This window comes from Canis lupus, chromosome 18, assembly GCF_003254725.2.
Source record: "Canis lupus dingo isolate Sandy chromosome 18, ASM325472v2, whole genome shotgun sequence".
Lineage (NCBI taxonomy): Eukaryota > Metazoa > Chordata > Mammalia > Carnivora > Canidae > Canis > Canis lupus.
The window spans coordinates 10,080,001-10,099,219 of NC_064260.1; the positions used below are offsets into that span (position 1 = coordinate 10,080,001).

Genomic DNA, 19,219 nt, shown 5'->3' on the forward strand with positions numbered 1-19,219 from the left:
TGGGACAGTGAAGATGGCAAACAGGCCATGGACCAAGAGTTGTAGAAACTTCTGGGGAGGAGCTCCTCAGCATAACAGGCAAGAAATTAATAATATCCTATCTCCCAGCACTCCTGGGAAAGGAAGTACTTACAATGACAAAGGTAACACCATGTGGATTGGGAGTTCACAAATGGACCTAGATAATTGTGAAATTATAAGAATCTACAGAAAATATGCTAACTTTTGGGGTGAATTAGATGGCAGTGAATGAAAGCAGCCTCTAGAACCTGGGAAACAGCACTGGTGTGTATCCTAATTGACATGTAGATGGAATGTGTGCTGATGTCCAACACCTGATTCCGCATAAACATACACTTTCAGCTAGAGGACTAAGTCTTCAAAAATGAATTCTGGAGAAAGAAGAGGTTCCAGGCCCTACAAACTTGTCTGGAACCACCCCACATCTGTGTACTTTAGGTCACCCCCATGCGTAAACTTGTCTAATTACAAACCTGCCTTGCCATATGAACTACTGACCCAAGAACCCAAGCAAGCCATAACCACATCAATACAAGGTAAGCCTAATTTACGTGTCTATAACATAAAGAAACCACCTGAGGCTGCAAAAGCCTAGAAGGGAGCCCTCAGATTGTCATAGATCCACGGCAGCTTTAGTCTAGAGAAAATGAGGTCACCCTGTGGCATCCATGACTGGCTGAGAGATGACTGAAATGAAGTTCAACAGAACTGTGTGGCAAGATAAGAACAAAACTTAGGACCTGCTGTGTGAACTGGGAAACTACAGATCAGTCCTTACCTTGCTTATCTTTGTACTTTGCCCACTAGCAAAGTCCATCTTTCCTGCCTCTCACCATAGGCATCTCCATTTAGAATCTCTTACAGAGACAGCAAAGGACTGCAGTCTCTGAAAGGCATTACCATATCTAAGTTAATATCTAGTACAATGTACATCTCTGTTTATCCACAGAAAAAAATAACAAGGCAATCAGAATCGCTCTTATTAAAGACTTGTTATACTGCAGTTTAACACTGTTCTAGAGATATTAATCAATGCAATTAGATAGGATAAACAATTAGAAGCATAACCATTGGAAAAGAAAGGATTGAAATCTCTATAGGTGACATGACAGCATATCTGAGCCTAAAAGAAGCAATGATAAAAATAACTCAAATGATAAGAATTTAGCAAGACAGCAGGAAAACATGCAAAAATCTGCAATATTCATATAATGAATAATAACCAGTTAGAAAATAAAATGTATAAGAAATTCTATTTATATAACAGCAACAACAACGATAAAATGCTGTGGAATAAATTTAACAAGAAATGTTCAAAGCCTATATGAAGAAAACTATAAATCATTCCCCAAAGACACAAAGGAGATTTTAAAAAATGAAGAAACATTGCTTATTCTAGGTTAAGACATCTTAAGATGTCTCCATATCATCAATAAATCAGTTCTAAGTTAAATCGTAAGTTCAATGCAATCTCAATAAAAACAGAAATGAGCTTTTTAATGAATGGACAAATTGATGCTGAAGTTCATATGGAAAAATAAAATATGCAAGAATAGCAGGGACAATACTGAAGAGGGTGAGCTACAATGGGGACTAGGTCTACCAGCTAAGAAATCACATGCAATGCCTCTCTGATTAAAACAGTCAGGGTGATGGAATAAAATAGACCCAACTCCATACAGAAATCTAGTGTATGATAAAGGGAGCAAAGATTTAAAAAAAAAAATGGCACTTGTGGTAACATTACATCCATTCTTCACATAATCTACAGAAATATACTCCAAATGGATCAGAAAACTGAATGTGGAAAATGAAACTACATGAACACTAGAAGAAGACATGACTGAATTCCAGATAAAGAAAGGCTCTTTGATAACTAAAAATCCAGATGTAATAAATATAACAATATATTTGACTACATGAAAACAAACTTTTGCATGTCCAAAGACACCAGAAGCAAAGACAAAAGATGACTGGGCAAAATACTTGCAACATATATCAAAGTTAAATGGTTAACATTCTTAAATATAGAGAACTTTTTAAATCTGAGCGGAAAAAAGGCCAAAAATTATTTAACAAGTGGGCAAGTAATGTGAACAAATTATTTTTTTAAATGTAAAAAATGGCCCTTTGATATACAAAAAATTGTTTAATTCACTAATTAAAACTATACTGAGATACTATTTCTCACCTATTAGGTTGGCTGCAATTCAGAAGCTTGACAGGGTACTCGGCCGGCGAGGCCATGGCACTCTTACGTACTGCTGGTAGTATTCCAAATAGTACAGCTCCATTAAGGAGAAGAATTTGGCAATATCTAACAAATTTTATATATGCATTTATCCTGAATATTTACCTCCAACAATACAAAGACACAGATACATAAAGATTTTCATTATAATGTTATTTGTATTTGAAAAATATTGGAAAATACTTAAATGTCCAAGTACAGGAGGCTGGTTGAATAAACCATGGAGTAATATGCAGTTAACAAAGAAAGTTATCTAATTTTTGTTTATTATTTTTTCAAATAGCTACTAGATTTTTAGGAAGTAAATACTTATGAAGTTGTTTGGGCCTATTTAATAAACCGTTAGGTGTTTCTTTTGATCTAGGGATGTTGTGAAAAAATTATTGATATGATAAGGATGTCATGAACTAAGAAAGTTTGGGAACTTCTGATAAAGCCCTGTGAAGGCTTTTAAGAGTATATTTATGTGTGTAGTTATGAGTTATGTGTGTAGTTACTGTGGATTGTGGTCAACAAATTTATAATAGACTAATGAACGCATTGCCCATAGTGGTAAAAGTCCTATGTTGGATTTTATGGCAGCCCATAAAAAGAGCAACTAGCAACTTGAAAGTTGTTGGGGTTTTTATTTGTTTGTTTTTTGTTTTTTTGTTTCTGAGGGATGAGATCAAGAAAAAGGATCTAATCAAGATTGGTTTTGGAGAGGTATACCCTACTCTGAGTGCTGGAAGACAAGCCAGCATGTATGAGGTTGGGGTTAGGAGAAACAGCTACAACCACAAGAGAAAACAGGGCACTAGAAAACACTAGCATTGCAGAAGCTTGGTGTTGCTGGAACAGAATATCCTGGAAGAGAAGAGATGGGGCTTGAGAGTTAGGTAAAGAGTAGGTCTTGGACGTTTTGTATATGAGATGAAGGACTAAAGGAGTTTGGATTTATTAATAGGCAAGAAGGGATCTGCAGAAGGGCTGTAAGCAAGGGAGCATCACGCCTGCCTTAACTAAGTGTGGAGAAGAGATCAAGGTGGGGTGGGCAACAAAAGGCCAGCAGACTGCTGCAGTAATCCAGAATAGATCTAGACAGGGAGGCTGAACTAAGGCATTTGCAATCAGCAGTGGGCAACCTTCACTTCAATGAGTTACTATGTTAGCTACTCAACCGCATTAGAAAGCAGGGATCCCGTGGCTTGGAAGACTACAATCATGATCTTTGTGGAAAATGGAGGTCTCTGCCCACCCTTCGTGATGCCTTTGGGAGTAGAAATCGTTTCATAATCTTGCTATGTTTTATCCTCCAACATGACATTGTCAAACCTTGATATTTAGTTTCAATAAGTGAATTCAGCAACCCAACTGGAACCCAGACTTCAAAAAGATTATGTGTGTCAAGCATTAGGGGTGTTAAATCTTTTTTTTTTTTTTAATTTTTATTTATTTATGATAGTCACAGAGAGAGAGAGAGGCGCAGAGACACAGGCAGAGGGAGAAGCAGGCTCCATGCACCGGGAGCCCGATGTGGGATTCGATCCCGGGTCTCCAGGATCACGCCCTGGGCCAAAGGCAGGCGCCAAACCGCTGCGCCACCCAGGGATCCCAGGGGTGTTAAATCTAATAGAGAATTCTAACTGAAGGCCTTTAAGAATAGTATCCTAATATTTTTATGTAAGCTTGCTGTTTTGGGCTTGCACAGACTACCCTATTGATGTTGAGGAATTATACCTTCAGGTATAATCACATCAAAGATTCAAATTATCTTCTAAAATTTACTCACATGACTCTTAAAACTCATAGAACTTTAATTTCATTTTTTCTATATTGTAACCAAATGCTTTTAAGTGTAATAAGGTAGTAAGAGAGGTGTCTTAGAGCTAAAGAAATAAAACAAAGAATAAGTGTAACTAATGGGGGCTGGAGAATGAGCCATTTTTTACTTAGAGCTACATACCTTTTCTTCCCCCCTCTTTTTTTTAACCAAGAGATGAACACATTCTTCAAATTAAGCCCATTAAAAGTGCATATTTCAAAAAAACTGCACAGGCTTGGAAAGAGTAAAGAGAATTCCAGCACTGAACAGAAATTAGACCTTTACAAGAGCTCTGTCGCCTTTAAGCCTCTATATTAAACCCAAAGAGAAAATGACATATGGTTTGAAATGGTAAAAACAACCCAGGATACCTCTACCTCTCTTACCATTCTTCACAATTACCCCCACAACCCCCCCACCCCCGCCATGTCATTTAGTGAAAGAACTAAAAACAAGATTTCAGAAAAGGTCACTACAAAATAGGTTTTCCAAAGTCCCCTCAAGTAGGGAGCATTCACGTATTTCAGAGGTAAAAAGCAGTAATCAACACCAACTGCTGAGTTCCTAATACTCTACTCCTCCAGGACACCTATCTGAATCATACCCAACCACTTTTTCATCATGGCACACATAGTGGATGGTATCTGTAGGCAAGCTGGAGATAAACAGGGTAACCCCAGGGCCCACCTGATGGTCAAGAGTGCTGAGATCATTAGATCGATGTTCCTGAGGCTCAGCTCAATCAGAAACTTGTTTTTCCTGAGCCTTTTAGGATTAAGTGCAATATGCAATGCTCTCAGAAATCATTACTTTCAAATCCAGACTCTCCTAATACTAGCTTCCAGCCTCTAGCCAATCACTTCACTTAGCCTTAGTGAAGTATGGAAAAACTACCTATCTTACAGAGGTCCTGTGGAGATTAAAAATAATAGAACTAAAGCTCTTATCACAGTGTGTGGCAGGCAATCAGTGTATACGGATTGTTATTACCAAGACGGTTGCTGAATTAAAAAAGAGAAATCTGACCTCTGTACAGTGGTGATGTTGCTGATATAAGAAACTGCAGACTTCCCACTATGTCTAAGAGTTAAAACACTTTATAAAACAAGAAAAACCATAAACTGTCTCCCTATATCATAATGTTTTTCTCCACTAAAAATATATACTGTATCAAAAGTGATTGTCCTTGCCACCCATCTACTAAGGATTACAAGTGTGGGTAACACTGATACACACATATATACAAGAAGTGATTCTGGTACATTCATTCATATCCCGCAGAAGCTAAGCTCGGAAAACCAGTACAGGACCACAACCAGACATTCGGAAAGGAAAGAAGGTATCAGCACTTTTTTTTGGGGGGGTGGGGGGTGGGGGGGTGGATCTCTAAATTGAAAATAACCCAACCTTCTACAGACAAAAATTATTCCCCCACACAAATGGTAAACAAGATTCTTCCCTATAATTAGCCCTTTTTTTCCCTTGAAAGCCCTGCAAAGAAAGGATTGTACGAAACTACTTTAAAATAAGTGATACAGATAACTGCATATTCAGCAGACACATTAGGGAACATCTGGATCTCTGCAAAGAAATGTGAAAGTGGCTACTGGTAAATCATGCCAAGGTCCTATCAGGATGTGAGAGGATTTCACATACCCAGGGGAGAAATAAGCCACTATAAGCAATTCTGGGATGTATCAACGGTTTTCCAAACAGTGGTGACTCCCAATTTCCTCTTTTTGGTTAAGATAAGTTACGGTTATCAACCTCCAAACATAAGCTATCACTAGGAAATCTCTTTAATAACCCGGGATATGGGCAGCCCAGGTGGCTCAGTGGTTTAGCGCCGCCTTCAGTCCAGGGCGTGATCCTGGAGACCCAGGATTGAGTCCCGTGTTGGGCTCCCTGCACAGAGCCGGCTTCTCCCTCTGTCTCTGCCTCGCTCTGTGTCTCTCATGAATAAATAAATAAATAAAATATTAAAAAAATAATAATAATAACCCTGGATAAACTTGCTTAATTGGCAATTATTGAAGACTGGAATACACTGCCCAATCACAACACCCTAAATATAAATTTTAACCTTCCAGGGGAGGATAGTTTTGGAAGGACAACAAAGGATTCTTCTTGAATTGTCCTTTCACTACGCCAAAAAAACATTTAAGACAAAGCATAGTCTTTGCGCCAAGAAACTGGAACACAACAGAAAACCCAAGAAATAAATGACTCCTGAGGCAGCTGTGGCATCATCTCCACATTCATTCATTCAGTGAAGAAATACGGGAGAGCTCCTATGTTCCAGTAATCACTTGCGAGCAACAGGGATGCATAAGACACGGTTCCTGCCCTGAAAAAATTCAAAGCCTAAAAATAATGTCTGAAGAGTCACAAGAATCATTTTACAATAATACTGTATTCACAGACACAGAAACGAGTAAGATACACATTTAAATATATTAATAAAGGAGCTGGAAACAAACAAAAAACAGGCCGTCCACTGCGAGTTTATTAACAAATTTTGTTATATGAGTTAAGGGAACGTGATGACCAAAGTTGTAATGTACTTTCAGGACAAAAATTAACTTAGGGCACATGTTTTACAAAGGCCTCCCTACTCCCCCCACCCACCCACCCCTCGACACACACACACACACACACACACACACACACACAGCGACCACAATCTGCAAATTGGGTGCTTTTCAGCTTGACACGTCGGGCGTGGCACTGGAGATCTCGCACAACCCCGAAGACACCTGGATAAGCTCGCACAAGCCTGGACATTCAGGTTTCCCAGCAGAGGCCAGTTAACTCCCTAATTCTCCCTAAACCTTGAAACAACACTGCCACCTCTCTGTGCTGTCATCCCTGCCCACTTACACACAGACACCCAGGCTAAAAGCAAACCACAAATCACATCTTCCACTCCTTCAGGAACAAATCTCCAAGAGGAATTACCCCCTCACTCAAACAAAACAAAACAAAACCCCCAAAAAACACCTATATTCTCTCCCTCGCTTTACAGGCTAGGTGATGCTAATAGGGGCAGACAGACCTGTGCAGTTCAAGGCGGAGCACCTAAGGACTTCAGTCTGAAAAAGCCATTGCTTTAACTGGCACAAAACCCTGGCGGAGATGCCTCAGAAGCAACTGCTCTAGTACAGGCGCGGAGTGGAGGAAAGGGAAGGAGGGGAGAGGGGCGGAGTGAAGCGCGGGGACTGCGGCGGGGGCCGGCGGGTCCCCCCGGGTCGCGGGCACCGCCCAGGCGGGGACCTCGGCGCGGCGGCCAGAGATGCAGGGTGACCTTCCGACGAGGCCGGCTCGCGGAGAGGCCGGGCTGGGAGGACCACGCCGCGGCTCGCGGCCCCCGGCTCCCGGCTCGCGGCCCTGGGCTCCCGGCTCCCGGCCCCCGGCTCGCGGCCCCCGGCCCCCGGCCCCGGCCCCGGCGGTGCGCTCGCCCGGCCCCCGCTCCCAGCCCGGGCTCGTCCCGCAGCTCGCTCCCGGGCGGAACGCGGGACGTGCAATCTCGGCGTCCCGGCCCTGAGCCTGGGCCTCGGGCCGCCGCCGCCCGGACACACCCCCGCCGCCGCCGCCCCGCGGCCCCGACCCCTCCCGCGGCGGCCCGGGCGGGCATCGCTCACCTGCACCGCAAGCCGGTCCGCCGCCCCGCGGGCTTCGGGCGGACAGAGCTCGGCCCCTGTCGTCTGGGAGGCTCCCCGCCGCGGGCGGCAGGAGGACGAGTCCGACGGGCGGCGGCGGAGCCTGGGCGGCAGGAGCGGGAGCAGCAGCAGCAGCAGGAGGAGGAGGACTCGGGGCGCTCCGCTCTCCGGAGATCCACCCTCCTCCTGGCCGCTCTGCAGCAGCCGCCGCAGATCACTTCCGGGGCGCCGGGGAGCGGGGCGGGGCCGGCTGGGGAACTACTTCCGGTCCGTGGGCCGAGAGGAGGGGGCCGGGGGCCGGGGCTGGAGAACAATGGCCGGCGGGGCGCGGACTGGCCGGCGTCGCCCCGCTGCGCTGCCCCGCGGGCGGCCCTACCCAGGCCCCCCGCGCCCGGCGAGGTGGGGGTCGCCGCAGGCCTCGCGGAGGTGCCCGCATCTCGGCGTCCTCGTCTCTCTTGTGGGGCCCGGGCGGGGTTCGCGGGGAAGGAGGGGAGGCGGAGGCCGCCATCTTGCTCTCGGCGGCGGGGGTTGGAGGTGGTTTGGCGGGTGGCCGCCCGGCTGGCGGGCTTCGGAAGTGCGGGGCCTCGGTCTGCGGAGGGCGGAGCGGACGACCCGCGGGTGCCTCGGGTCTTTCAAGGTCAGGGCCCCCCGCCCCTCCCCCCCAGCACCAGCACCGGGGACGGGGCGGGCGCATCCACGTCCCCACAAAGAGGACATGCGGCACGCGGCGAATCGCGCGTCGGAGCGTGGGCAGTGATTCGAGGACTTAAAAAGGTCAAGCCTGGGTTGCTGGGGACAAAGGTGATGGAGACGCAGGGACCAAATGTCTTCACTCCTCGGTGAGGCAAGGAGGAGAGGAGTGACCCTGGACAGCTTTAGGGGAGGAGTGGGGCCACAGGGCCTGTGCACGAGGGGCCGGCGCAGAAGTCTAGGGAAAGGATGGGGCCATTGTGTGGGTAGCGGTGAGCGTCCAATTGCAGTTGGTTGCTGGGGGCAGATTCTCGGTAAGCGAATGGAAGTAGCAATAATGATGCCTGGAAGAAGCAATAATGATGCGTGGAAGTAGCAATAATGATGCCTGGAAGAAGCAATAATGATGCCTGGAAGAAGCAATAATGATGCCTGGAAGAAGCAATAATGATGTCTGGAAGAAGCAATAATGATGCCTGGAAGTACCAATAATGATGCCTGGAAGTACCAATAATGATGCCTGGAAGTACCAATAATGATGCCTGGAAGTACCAATAATGATGCCTTATTTTGCTTTTAGAGGAGGGTGAGGGTAAGATCTACCAAAATGAGATAGGGAATGGCGGGGATGGGGTCAGGGAGTGCCATTTTGAACCTGGCCCATTGAGTGCGGTCTGGCAGTTGCCGCCTGTGTCTAGAGCTCTGGGGAAATTCTGGGCTGAGGTCAGGGACACCACAGGCTCGCATCCCCACCTCCAAGCCCACTGCAGTCTCCTCTCATTGAACAGTCTCAAAACCACTCCTTTTCCCTACCTTCTTGTGGGAAGATTGCTGAAATAATCACCTTTTTAAATCCCCCGTCTGGTAGTACATGTCCATCCACACATGCTAACACCCAAATGTCTCCCTGGTCAAGACTAGAAAGGTCAGGCTTACAGAAAACCCAAATATGGCCATGTTAGCTAGTGTAGCAGCACAAACTCCTAAGATGGAATGCCATTGTTAACGTAAAAAAAGTTTTTAAGTTTAATCATTGGCGATAAACAGCTTATTTAAAGCAGCCACAAAGGATTGTGACGGGAGGTTGCACAAATACCTGTCGAATGGAGAGCCAGGAGGTCGACTTCCAGAAAAGTGAGCAATGGGAACACAATGACGGTCAACCTCGAGTTGATTAGTCAGCCTGTCTCAACTGCTTCTTGGCTGTTGAAAGCCAAGCTAACCTACCTGAAAGCAGAAATAGAATGGGTCGTTTTCAGCAAAGACTTCGGAAAGCTGCAAATAACAAAACCCCTATAAATAAGAGCTGCAACAGCAAACCAAAGACTATGGGTTTTTATTTGGCACTTTTGAATGTAAACCACGAGGGACTCTCGCCTTTAGTTCTTAGATTATTCAAATATATTATTCTCAGTTTTCTTAGAGTGGAAATACATGTAGGTGTATTAACAACCAGCTAATGGATACCATACTGAACTGGAAATGAGAACAATGATCTCGAGGCCCCTTTATGTTCTTTGTTCACCATATGACCCTAGCACGGTCACTTAACCTCTCCATGCCCTAGTTTCTTTGTAAAATAGAGATAATAATAACCCTCTACTGGCCTGCCTCTCGGAGATATTATAAGAAATAACAAATTAATGCTTTAAGAGCTCTTTGAGGTACTTGGATGAAAGGGTATAATTGTAACTATATATTATTAATAATTAACACTAATATCCAGTAGAACTCATGAGCATTCCTAAATTTGCTGCCTGGGCAACTTCAAGAACATGAAGGATTCTGTTTTTGAAATAGGCTTAAGTTTACAACAACAACAAAAAAGATAGGCTTAGATTTATTCCTGTGTTTAATTTTCATTATTTATGATCAAACCTTGTCTATTAAACATAGAATAAGTAAAGAGTAAAAGATTTTAGTAACTAATTCTTATGTTCACTGCTATTATAGCTAATCTGTGTTTTGGACATATACAGGTAGGTATGCTTTTGTCAGAATCTTGTTTTAGAATTAGTCATTAGTTTACTGCAGTCATTTAACTGGAATTTTCTATGAAAGCATTACTCATGTCCCTATAGAATAAAAAGTTTTACCTGCAGTTACATGTTTGTCTGAAACATGAAGCATTCCTGTGAATTATCTGTCATTCTCATCATTGATTAACCAGAAATACAAAATAAAAAATGTATAGGCCTATGAGGTTTTGTCCAATGTCTACCCTGCAGTAGATGAAGCTTTGCCCATTAGATTAGTAGATTTATGGGGATCTGGGTGGCTCAGTTGGTTAAGTGTCTGCCTTGGGCTCAGGTCATGATCCCGGGGTCCCAGGACAGAGCCCCACATCGGGCTCCCTGCTCAGTGGAGAGTCGGCTTCTCCCCCCCAACCCCGCCCCCCCCCCGGTTGTGCTCTCTTGCTTGCTCACTCTCTCAAATAATCTTTAAAAAAAGATTAATAGCTTCATTATTTCTTTTTTGAAAGGTATATGCATATGTAAACACATTTAAACATTCATGGCTATGTAATATGCATATTTTTATACACATATGCCAATTTATAAAAATATGAAGGTACATTAACTACACATATAGTAACAACTGTCAACAACAAAACCCTCTGGGTGTATTGGCCAGATAAGAAAGCAGTTGGTTATTAGCAATTTGTCACTATTGATGGAGAAGCAACTCAAAATACATGTTATTGTCTATAATATCCACGATACCTTTAACATATTACTTCATTTTGTATTCACAACAACTTTGTGAGGCACACGTTGTTAAAAAAAAAAAAAGGCTCAGCAGACTTAAAGACTGGTTACAAATTGTCAAGTAGCAGAGTCAAAGTCAGACTTTTGAGCCTCAAATGCACTGTTCCCTGTAGTACTTGATACGTGGTTACCAGCTTGATATGACAGTTGTGCCAGGATGTATTTATAATATGGACATTTCTGGCTTATGATTGATTGCAGAATCTAAAATTCAGCCAGGCTTAATTTTTTTTAAACTTAAGCTACTATTCTTATGTTTATGCCTGTGTCTTCACCAAAAACTTTGGTTTGTTCATCTTCGTATCCTTCGTGACGTCAGGTGTAAATATTCAAAGTATTTTAGGGATGAAAATAAAAAGTATATTGTGATGATCAGTTGAAGAAGAAAAAATACCCATATATATAATCCCCTCCAAAACTTAACGTGTGTTTTCTGCACATTCAGGTAAAGATCATTTGTTTTAGATTTTTTTCTAATTTAAATTAGTGAGGCCGTTGCCTCAGTTTCCTTCTTCATTTTTATTGACATTGGGCCTTGGAAGGGTAGGCCTATACAGGTACTGTAGATGACAGTCACTTGTGTGATACCACTTCTAATATTTCTGTTTGGACTTAAATATTCTAGATAACTCTTGTTGTGGTCACTCTGTTGAGAATGTGTAAGGAATGGCGGTCTGACAACTTAGGCTTTTATTATAGTTCACCACTTCATGTCCACCCTTGAGGGCCACATATTTCCATACTTTTTCCATCAGGGAATTAGATGATAAGACTGTGAAATGAATGGTCCCCAAGTGCTGTTGCTCATCAGAATCACCTATACCACTTTAAAGGAAAGTCCCAATCTAAACAAAGTCAATTAGAAAGTCTTGGGTGAAGCCTTACATACATAGTTACATAAATGCAAAAATATAACATATAAACTATAACACCCTCTTTTGAATTCTGATCTTTTGATTCTGATCATCAGTCAGGTTTGGGAAGCTCTGGTTTCAGTAACTTATCCAAGGTTACCCCAGAACCGTAAATAGAGCCAGAATCAATCTCAGATCTTGTAAGTCCAAGTTAAATATCTTTTCACTGGACTTTTACTGATTACATATGATAGAGTAGGAGAGAAAAATAGCAACTTTAAATAATTTTTTTTTACCATATCCTGTTACATGGTTTTATTTTTACTTATTTTTTTAAAGATTTTATTTTTAAGTGATCTCTATACCCCACATAAGGCTCGAACTCGTGACCCTGGGATCAAGAGTTGCAGATTGAGCCAGCCAGGTGGTTGCCCCTCTGTTACATGGTTTTAAAATTAAATGAGTTTCTACCTGTAGGGTGCTTAGAACAGTACCTGGCATGTGGCAAGAAGTGTATGTGCTAAGATTGATAAGACTGTTAGATATAGGCATTTTCTGTGTAGAGAAAAAGTATGTAAAGAAATGGAATCCTCAGTCTTTTTTTTTTTTTTTTTTTTTTTTTTGGTCATAGAAGCTCTGAATTTGTAGAGCTGAAAGTATTTCTATGTTGTTTCTTTTCGTCTTTCCTGATACATTAAAAAAATGTTGATAACATACCTTAATAGGTATGTTTTGGACTTGTAGTTTTATGGTATTTTCTTCATTTTCTTTAAGATACAGTTATAGTTAAGGTGCATGAGAGGATTCACTATATTTGATATTGTCCTCCTATCATTAAACTAGTTCCAAAATCAATTCTTATTGTTGTGTAATTAAGTATTCATCGTTTGGAAGCCATCAGTTGCTGGGATTCATCTTTCAAATGATATATTCTTTGGAACGAAGTAATAGAAGCTTGGTTCTATTTATTTTCTCTTCTTCTCTATAGGTTTCTCTATAGTCTTTCAACCTTAAACAAATTTTTATACTTGTTAACTATGAATAAAACTGTGCATTTTCATCCCTAGTAAATGAAGAACCCAATTTTATATTTTTAAGGGCTTTTTGATATAGTTTGACAAACTCCGTGAAAATATGCCTTTGGTCAGCCTCTGTGACTGTGAAAACTCCTGCCCATCTTAGTTTTTGTTCAATTTTATAAGTTGGATTATTTTCCAGAGGAATTATCAGATACCCAGCAGCAATTTATAGTGTATTCTTTTGTGTGGCAGCGGAGGGGGCCAGGGTATACACAGAATGCCTTCACATCTTCATGCAGACTATGAATTTAGTCTTTAATATACTTCATTAAAATGAATTATACTATCATAAGTTGATTTGTCCTGGAAAAGGGTAGAGGTGTGGATAGGCCAGAACAGAAGGTATTTACAAAGTCAGGAGGGACCTGGTAGGTAGAACAAATCCTATTATTCCCTGCCTTTTAAAATGCTTATATTGGGGGTGCCTGGTAGGCTCAGTCAGTTGAACATCTGACTTTTGATTTCAGCTCAGGTCATGATCTCAAGGTTGTGAGATCAAGCCTTGTGTTGGGCTCCATACTCAGCGAGGATTCTGCTTGTCCCTCTCCCTCTGCTTCCCCCCCTTCATGCTCTCTCTCTCTCTCCCTCCCTCTCTCTCCCTCTCTCTCTTTATCTCTCTCAACTGGATGAGTGGATAAAATCTTTAAAAAAAAACTGTATAAGGGCAGCCCGGGTGGCTCAGCGGTTTAGTGCCCAGGGCCTGATCTTAGAGATCTGGGATCAAGCTCCCAGCATGGAGCCTGCTTCTCCCTCTGCCTGTGTCTCTGCCTCTCTCTCTCTCTCACTCTCACTCTCTCTGTCTCTCATGAATAAATAAATAAATATTTTTAAAAATACTGTATAGTTTATTAAAAGAATTAAAAATTACATGAGATAGTGCGTATTAGTTATTATAATCAAACCCACATCTTTTGAACCATATCCATTCCTTCTTCATTCTTCCCACAGTAGAAGATCATCACTCTTTCTGCATCCTGAATCTCAACTCCTCCTGTCTACTGGAGCACCTAGCTCCATCAATGGTTTTCTTTTTGTTGTATTCACCCTCTCACTCTACTGGTTCCTTGCCATTAGTATTTTCATTTGCCGAAAGTATCTCCCTCATATCCTCCCTCCCTCTAGCTTCTACTCAGATTCTCCTTCCTTTCACTAAAGAAAATTTTCTAGAGAATTTTCTGTGCTTGCTATCTCCCCTTCCTCTCCTCCAAGTCACTCAACTATTTGTAATCAGGCTTTCATTCCCAACACTACTTTGAAACTACTCTGATAAAGTCTCCAATATAACCCCTATTACATGATGTCCTTTTATTCTTTTCTTTTTCTTTCTTTTTTTTTTTTTTTTTTTTTTTTTGAGGGTAATGGTGAGAGGAAGAGAGAGAATCTTAACCAGGATCCATGCCCACTGTGGAACCCAACACAAGGCTTGATCTCATGACCCTGAAACCATGACCTGAGCCAAAATTAAGAGTTGGATGCTTAGCCAACTGAGCCACCCAGGCACCCCATGATACCTCCAACTTTTTGATGTTTCAATAGCATTTGAATTTGTTGAGCATTCCTTTCTTTTTGAAACAATCTGTTCCCTTAACTCCTATAATACCATACTTCATTGTTTCCTTTCTGGCCACTCCTTGTTGTCCTTGGTCCTTCTGTCTTTGTTCAAATTTTGTCATTCTAAGGAAGTCTAAGGCTCTTATCACTCTAGTCTAGTCCACACATTCTTCTTGGATGATCTCATTCGTGTCCATGGTTTTACTATCCGTATATAGATGACTTCTTGCCATTAGCTCACTCCTGAGCTCGAAACTCATTTTTTTTTTTAAAGACTCACTGTTGAAAAATTTATTTGGTATTTTAGTTGGTATGACAGTTGGTTGCATTGTCTTTTTACATTATATGGCAATGTATACTATATAGTACACAAAATAAGATCCTTTAGAAGAGTTATGCACAATACATGCAATATTGAATTTATACATTGGATCCCGGAAGAAAAAAAGATGGACTAGGCATGTCGGGTGTTGGGGTGAAGGAATCAGAAGTTACAGAACAGAGTAAATACACATCTGTTTTGAGGAGTAACTGCAGCATATATGACATTGGCAGTGGTGCCTCTGAGATGGTGGAACTATATTACGTTAACCAATTTAGGACTACACAAGACAGGTATCATCCAGCATCAGGATACAGCTGCAGAATTTTGTGAACCATTTGCATTTGTAACTTTCCTTTTCTGATTCTGCCTTGTTCAACTCCCTTGAGAATTCCTCCACTATTGCTTATGCCTTCCGTGTTGGTGCTCCCAGTGTTCCATCTTTGGTTCCGTTCTTGGAAACACCCTATCTCTTGGATGTTTCATAGGAATCCAGCTCAAACGCAGAATGTCCACACTGAGCTGATGTCATCACCCACCCAAATGCCCAAAACCAGAAATCTAAATGTTTACTTTCCATTTTCCATCTTCTTGCTCAACATCCACTCTATCACCACAAGCTTTTAAACTCTCCTCCTTAGTATATCTCAAAGCCATCCATTCCACTCCATTTCTCCTTCCACCTTCCTAATCCGAACCACTATTACCTGCTTACTATTACTGCAGTACAGATGAGTGGCTTCAGTGTATTTCCCCCCTATATCCACTCTTCACGCTGAAAGCCTCATGATCTTCTGGAGACAAACAGGTTCATATAACTCCTCTGCCTTAACCCTTTCAATACTTCAGTAATCTCAGGATGGGCTAAATTCCTTTGTGTGTCTTATGCAGCCTTATACAATCTATAGTCTCATCTCCGGTCACTTACCCACTTACCATTTCCCTCATCACACACACACACACACACACACACACACACACACACACACAGATCTAGCTCCTAGAATACAAGTAGTTGTCTGCTTCTGTACATACTATAGTCCCCCAAAATGTGTGAAAGTTAAATAAGCAAGAGGTAAGACATATTATACCAGATTATAATAGAAATACTAGAATATTCCTAATTATTGTACAAGGGCTTTATTTTTTAACTCCTGCCATAGGCATACATAATATATTTTAAACCTAGGTTAAGGGCAGCCCTGGTGGCTCAGCGGTTTAGCGCCACCTTCAGCCCAGTGTGTGATCCTGGAGACCTGAGATCGAGTCCCACATCGGGCTCCCTGCATGGGGCCTGCTTCTGTCTCTGCCTCTCTCTCTCTCTCTCTCTCTCTCTGTGACCCTCATGAATAACTAAATAAAATCTTAAAAAAAAAAAAAAAAACCTAGGTTAAACATTAAAGGTGATAAATTTCTTTTCTAAATTTCTTTTTAAATTTAGATTCAATTAACATATAGTGTATTATTAGTTTCAGAAGTAGAGTTCAGTGATTCATCAGTTTTATATAATTCCCAGTGCTCATTATATCACATGCCTTCCTTAAGTCCATCTCCCAGCTACGCCATCCCCCCACTCCCCTCCCCTTCAGGAACTTTCACTTTGTTTCCTATGTTTAAGAATCTCTTATGGTTTGTCTGATTTCATCTTATTTTATTCCTCCCTCTCTTCCCCTATGATCCTCTGTTTTGTTTCTTAAATTCCACATATGAGTGAGATCATAGGGTAATTGTCTTTCTCTGATTGACTTATTTTACTTAGCATAATACCCTCTACTTCCATCCATGTCATTACAAATGGCAAGATTTCATTTTTTTGATGGCTGAGTAGTAGTCCGTTGTGTGTGTGTGTGTGTGTGTGTGTGTGTGTGTATATATATATATATATATATATATATATATATATATATATATATCTCACATCTTCTTTACCCATTCATCTGTTGACAGACATCTGGGCTATTTGCTTGGCTATTACAGACATTGCTGCTATAAACATTGGAGTGCAGGTGCTTCTTCAGATCACTCTTTGTAACTTTGGGATAAACACCCAATAGTGCAATTGCTGGGTCATAGGATAGCTCTATTTTCAATTTCTTGAGGAACTTCCAAACAGTTTTCCAGAGTGGCTGCACCAGCTTGCATTCCTACCAGCAGTGTACGAGGGTTCCCTTTTCTCTGCATCCTCACCAATATCTGTTGTTTCCTAACTTGTTAATTTTAGCCATTCTAACTGGTGTGAAGTGTATCTCACTGTGGGTTTGATTTGTATTTCCATGATGCCAAGTGATGGTGAGCAGTTTTCATGTGTCTGTTGGCCATTTGTAGGTCTTCCTTGGGGAAATGTCTATTCGTGTCTTCTGCCCATTTCTTGATTGGATAATTTGTTCTTTGGATATTGAGTTTGGTAGGTCCTTATAGATTTTGGATACTAGCCCTTTATCTGATAAGACATTTGCAAATAGTAAATATGAGAAATTTCTTACCACACATTCCAGTTCTCCCATTTAAGGTGGCATTTAATAGACAAAATTCATTTTCATGTTGGAAAGAAGTTGATGTATATTTTGTAGAGTATTGATCATTTCTGTTAATGTCTTACAAACTTTGGAAAAGTACTGAGAGAAACTTGAATTCAGCTTTTTCTTGGTAGCAGGTTTATCAGTGAGGTGCACCCCTATTCTGTTTGCACCATGTTCTTTTATTTTGAGTCATGGGAATCCTTAAGGATGGCAATTATCAATCCATAATTTTAACCATCTCTCCATTTCCTGTGTCACTGTATCTTATGTTTGAAACACAACTGTCAACGGTAAATTTCCAGTATTTTCTAGATGTGCTTAAATATAGTTCTTTCCTTTCATTGAACTCACAGGAAATCAACTTCCACAAGCCCATCTTTGGGCTTAAAGATTCACAACATGAGGAAAACCTAATGACTTTTTTGGCCTTTGTCTCAGTTATACTGTTAATAACAACATTTAATGTTGTTATTATTTTAATGCTTTTCATTAATTTTTACAAAATATAAAGTTCTAGTGCAGTAAAATATTCAAATAACTGCACAAACCCGGGTGCACAAAGATGGCATTATCTGAAAATCAGCTGTTTGTTGGTGATGAACACCGCTGTGTAATAACTGCTTCACATTCTTTTCAGTGAGTATGTTGTGATCTCAGTTCAGCCTAGATGAAGTAGAGGGTGGAGTGGGATTGCATTAAGTGAAGTCTAGTACCACCCCGCGTGGTGTTCTTGTCCCTGGAGAAAAATCTCTCTCCTCCCCCTCCAACCTCCTACTTCCCCTTAGCTCCTCTTTCATATCACTTCACAACGACTCATCACTACTTTCTATTCTCCTTTCACATCTCATCTTAGATGTCACTGCATCTAAAAGAACTTTCCACACCTTCCCTGACTACCGCAGGTGACCTAGGCATATGCTCCCTTTGTGTCTCTGGGTTTTGCTTAGCACCTATCACTGTGTATTGGAATCAGTTGTTTGTATTTCTTACTCGCTAAAGAGGGTAGGAATTATATCTACTTTGTGTACAGTTACATCTTATCTTAGATTGATATCAACCCTTTAAAAAAAGATTTAATTTACTTATTTGAGAAACAGAGAGAGAGAGAGAGAACAAGTGCATGAGTGAGGGGAGAGGCAGTGGGAGAGGGAGAAGCAGACTTCCTGCTGAGCAGAGACCCAGGACTCCATCCCAGGACCCCCACATGGGGCTCAATACCCAGGACCCTGACACAGGGCTCCATCCCAGGACCCAGAGATCATGATCTGAGCCAAAGTCAGATGCTTGCTTTGGACTGCGCCACCCAGGCACCCCAGATATCAACTTTTTACATGAATGAATCACGGGGAGAATTACTGAGGTAAATGCCTTCTGTACTAATCAAGATTAGCTAGGCTATACTGCAGTTACAGAACATTTTGCTATCTCAGCGGCTTAACATCACAAAAGTTTATTGCTTGCCTGTGCTCCACGTCTGGTGCCAGATTGCTGGCATTCTCTGCTCTTCGCTGTCCTTAGGAACTCAGCAGTTGGAGGCACCAAGTGACATGTGTTTCTACAATCACCGCAGGCTCAGAGACCCCGGCGCATCCTGCACTGGCTCTTAACATGACGTATTTCTGCTCTTGATTCATTGGCAAAACACATAGTCGCGCCAACTACATTTGATTAACTGTAGATTGCAAATCACTAAACGGTTTT

General features: G+C 41.8%; 1 protein-coding gene across 4 annotated transcripts in view; it reads right to left on the reverse strand.

The window, feature by feature from the left end:
* The window catches only part of RALA (RAS like proto-oncogene A), a 73,270-nt gene extending 65,303 nt beyond the window's left edge, over positions 1–7,967 (reverse strand). For 2 of the 4 annotated variants that reach the window (XM_049096428.1, XM_049096427.1), the window contains exon 1: positions 7,718–7,947. The gene's annotated coding sequence lies outside the window, so the exon portion shown is untranslated. Of the gene's footprint in view, positions 1–7,131; positions 7,267–7,717 lie in introns of those variants that run through there. The other 2 variants (XM_025449290.3, XM_035701529.2) reach the window with 2 other exon arrangements.
* Positions 7,968–19,219: the final 11,252 nt, after the last annotated feature.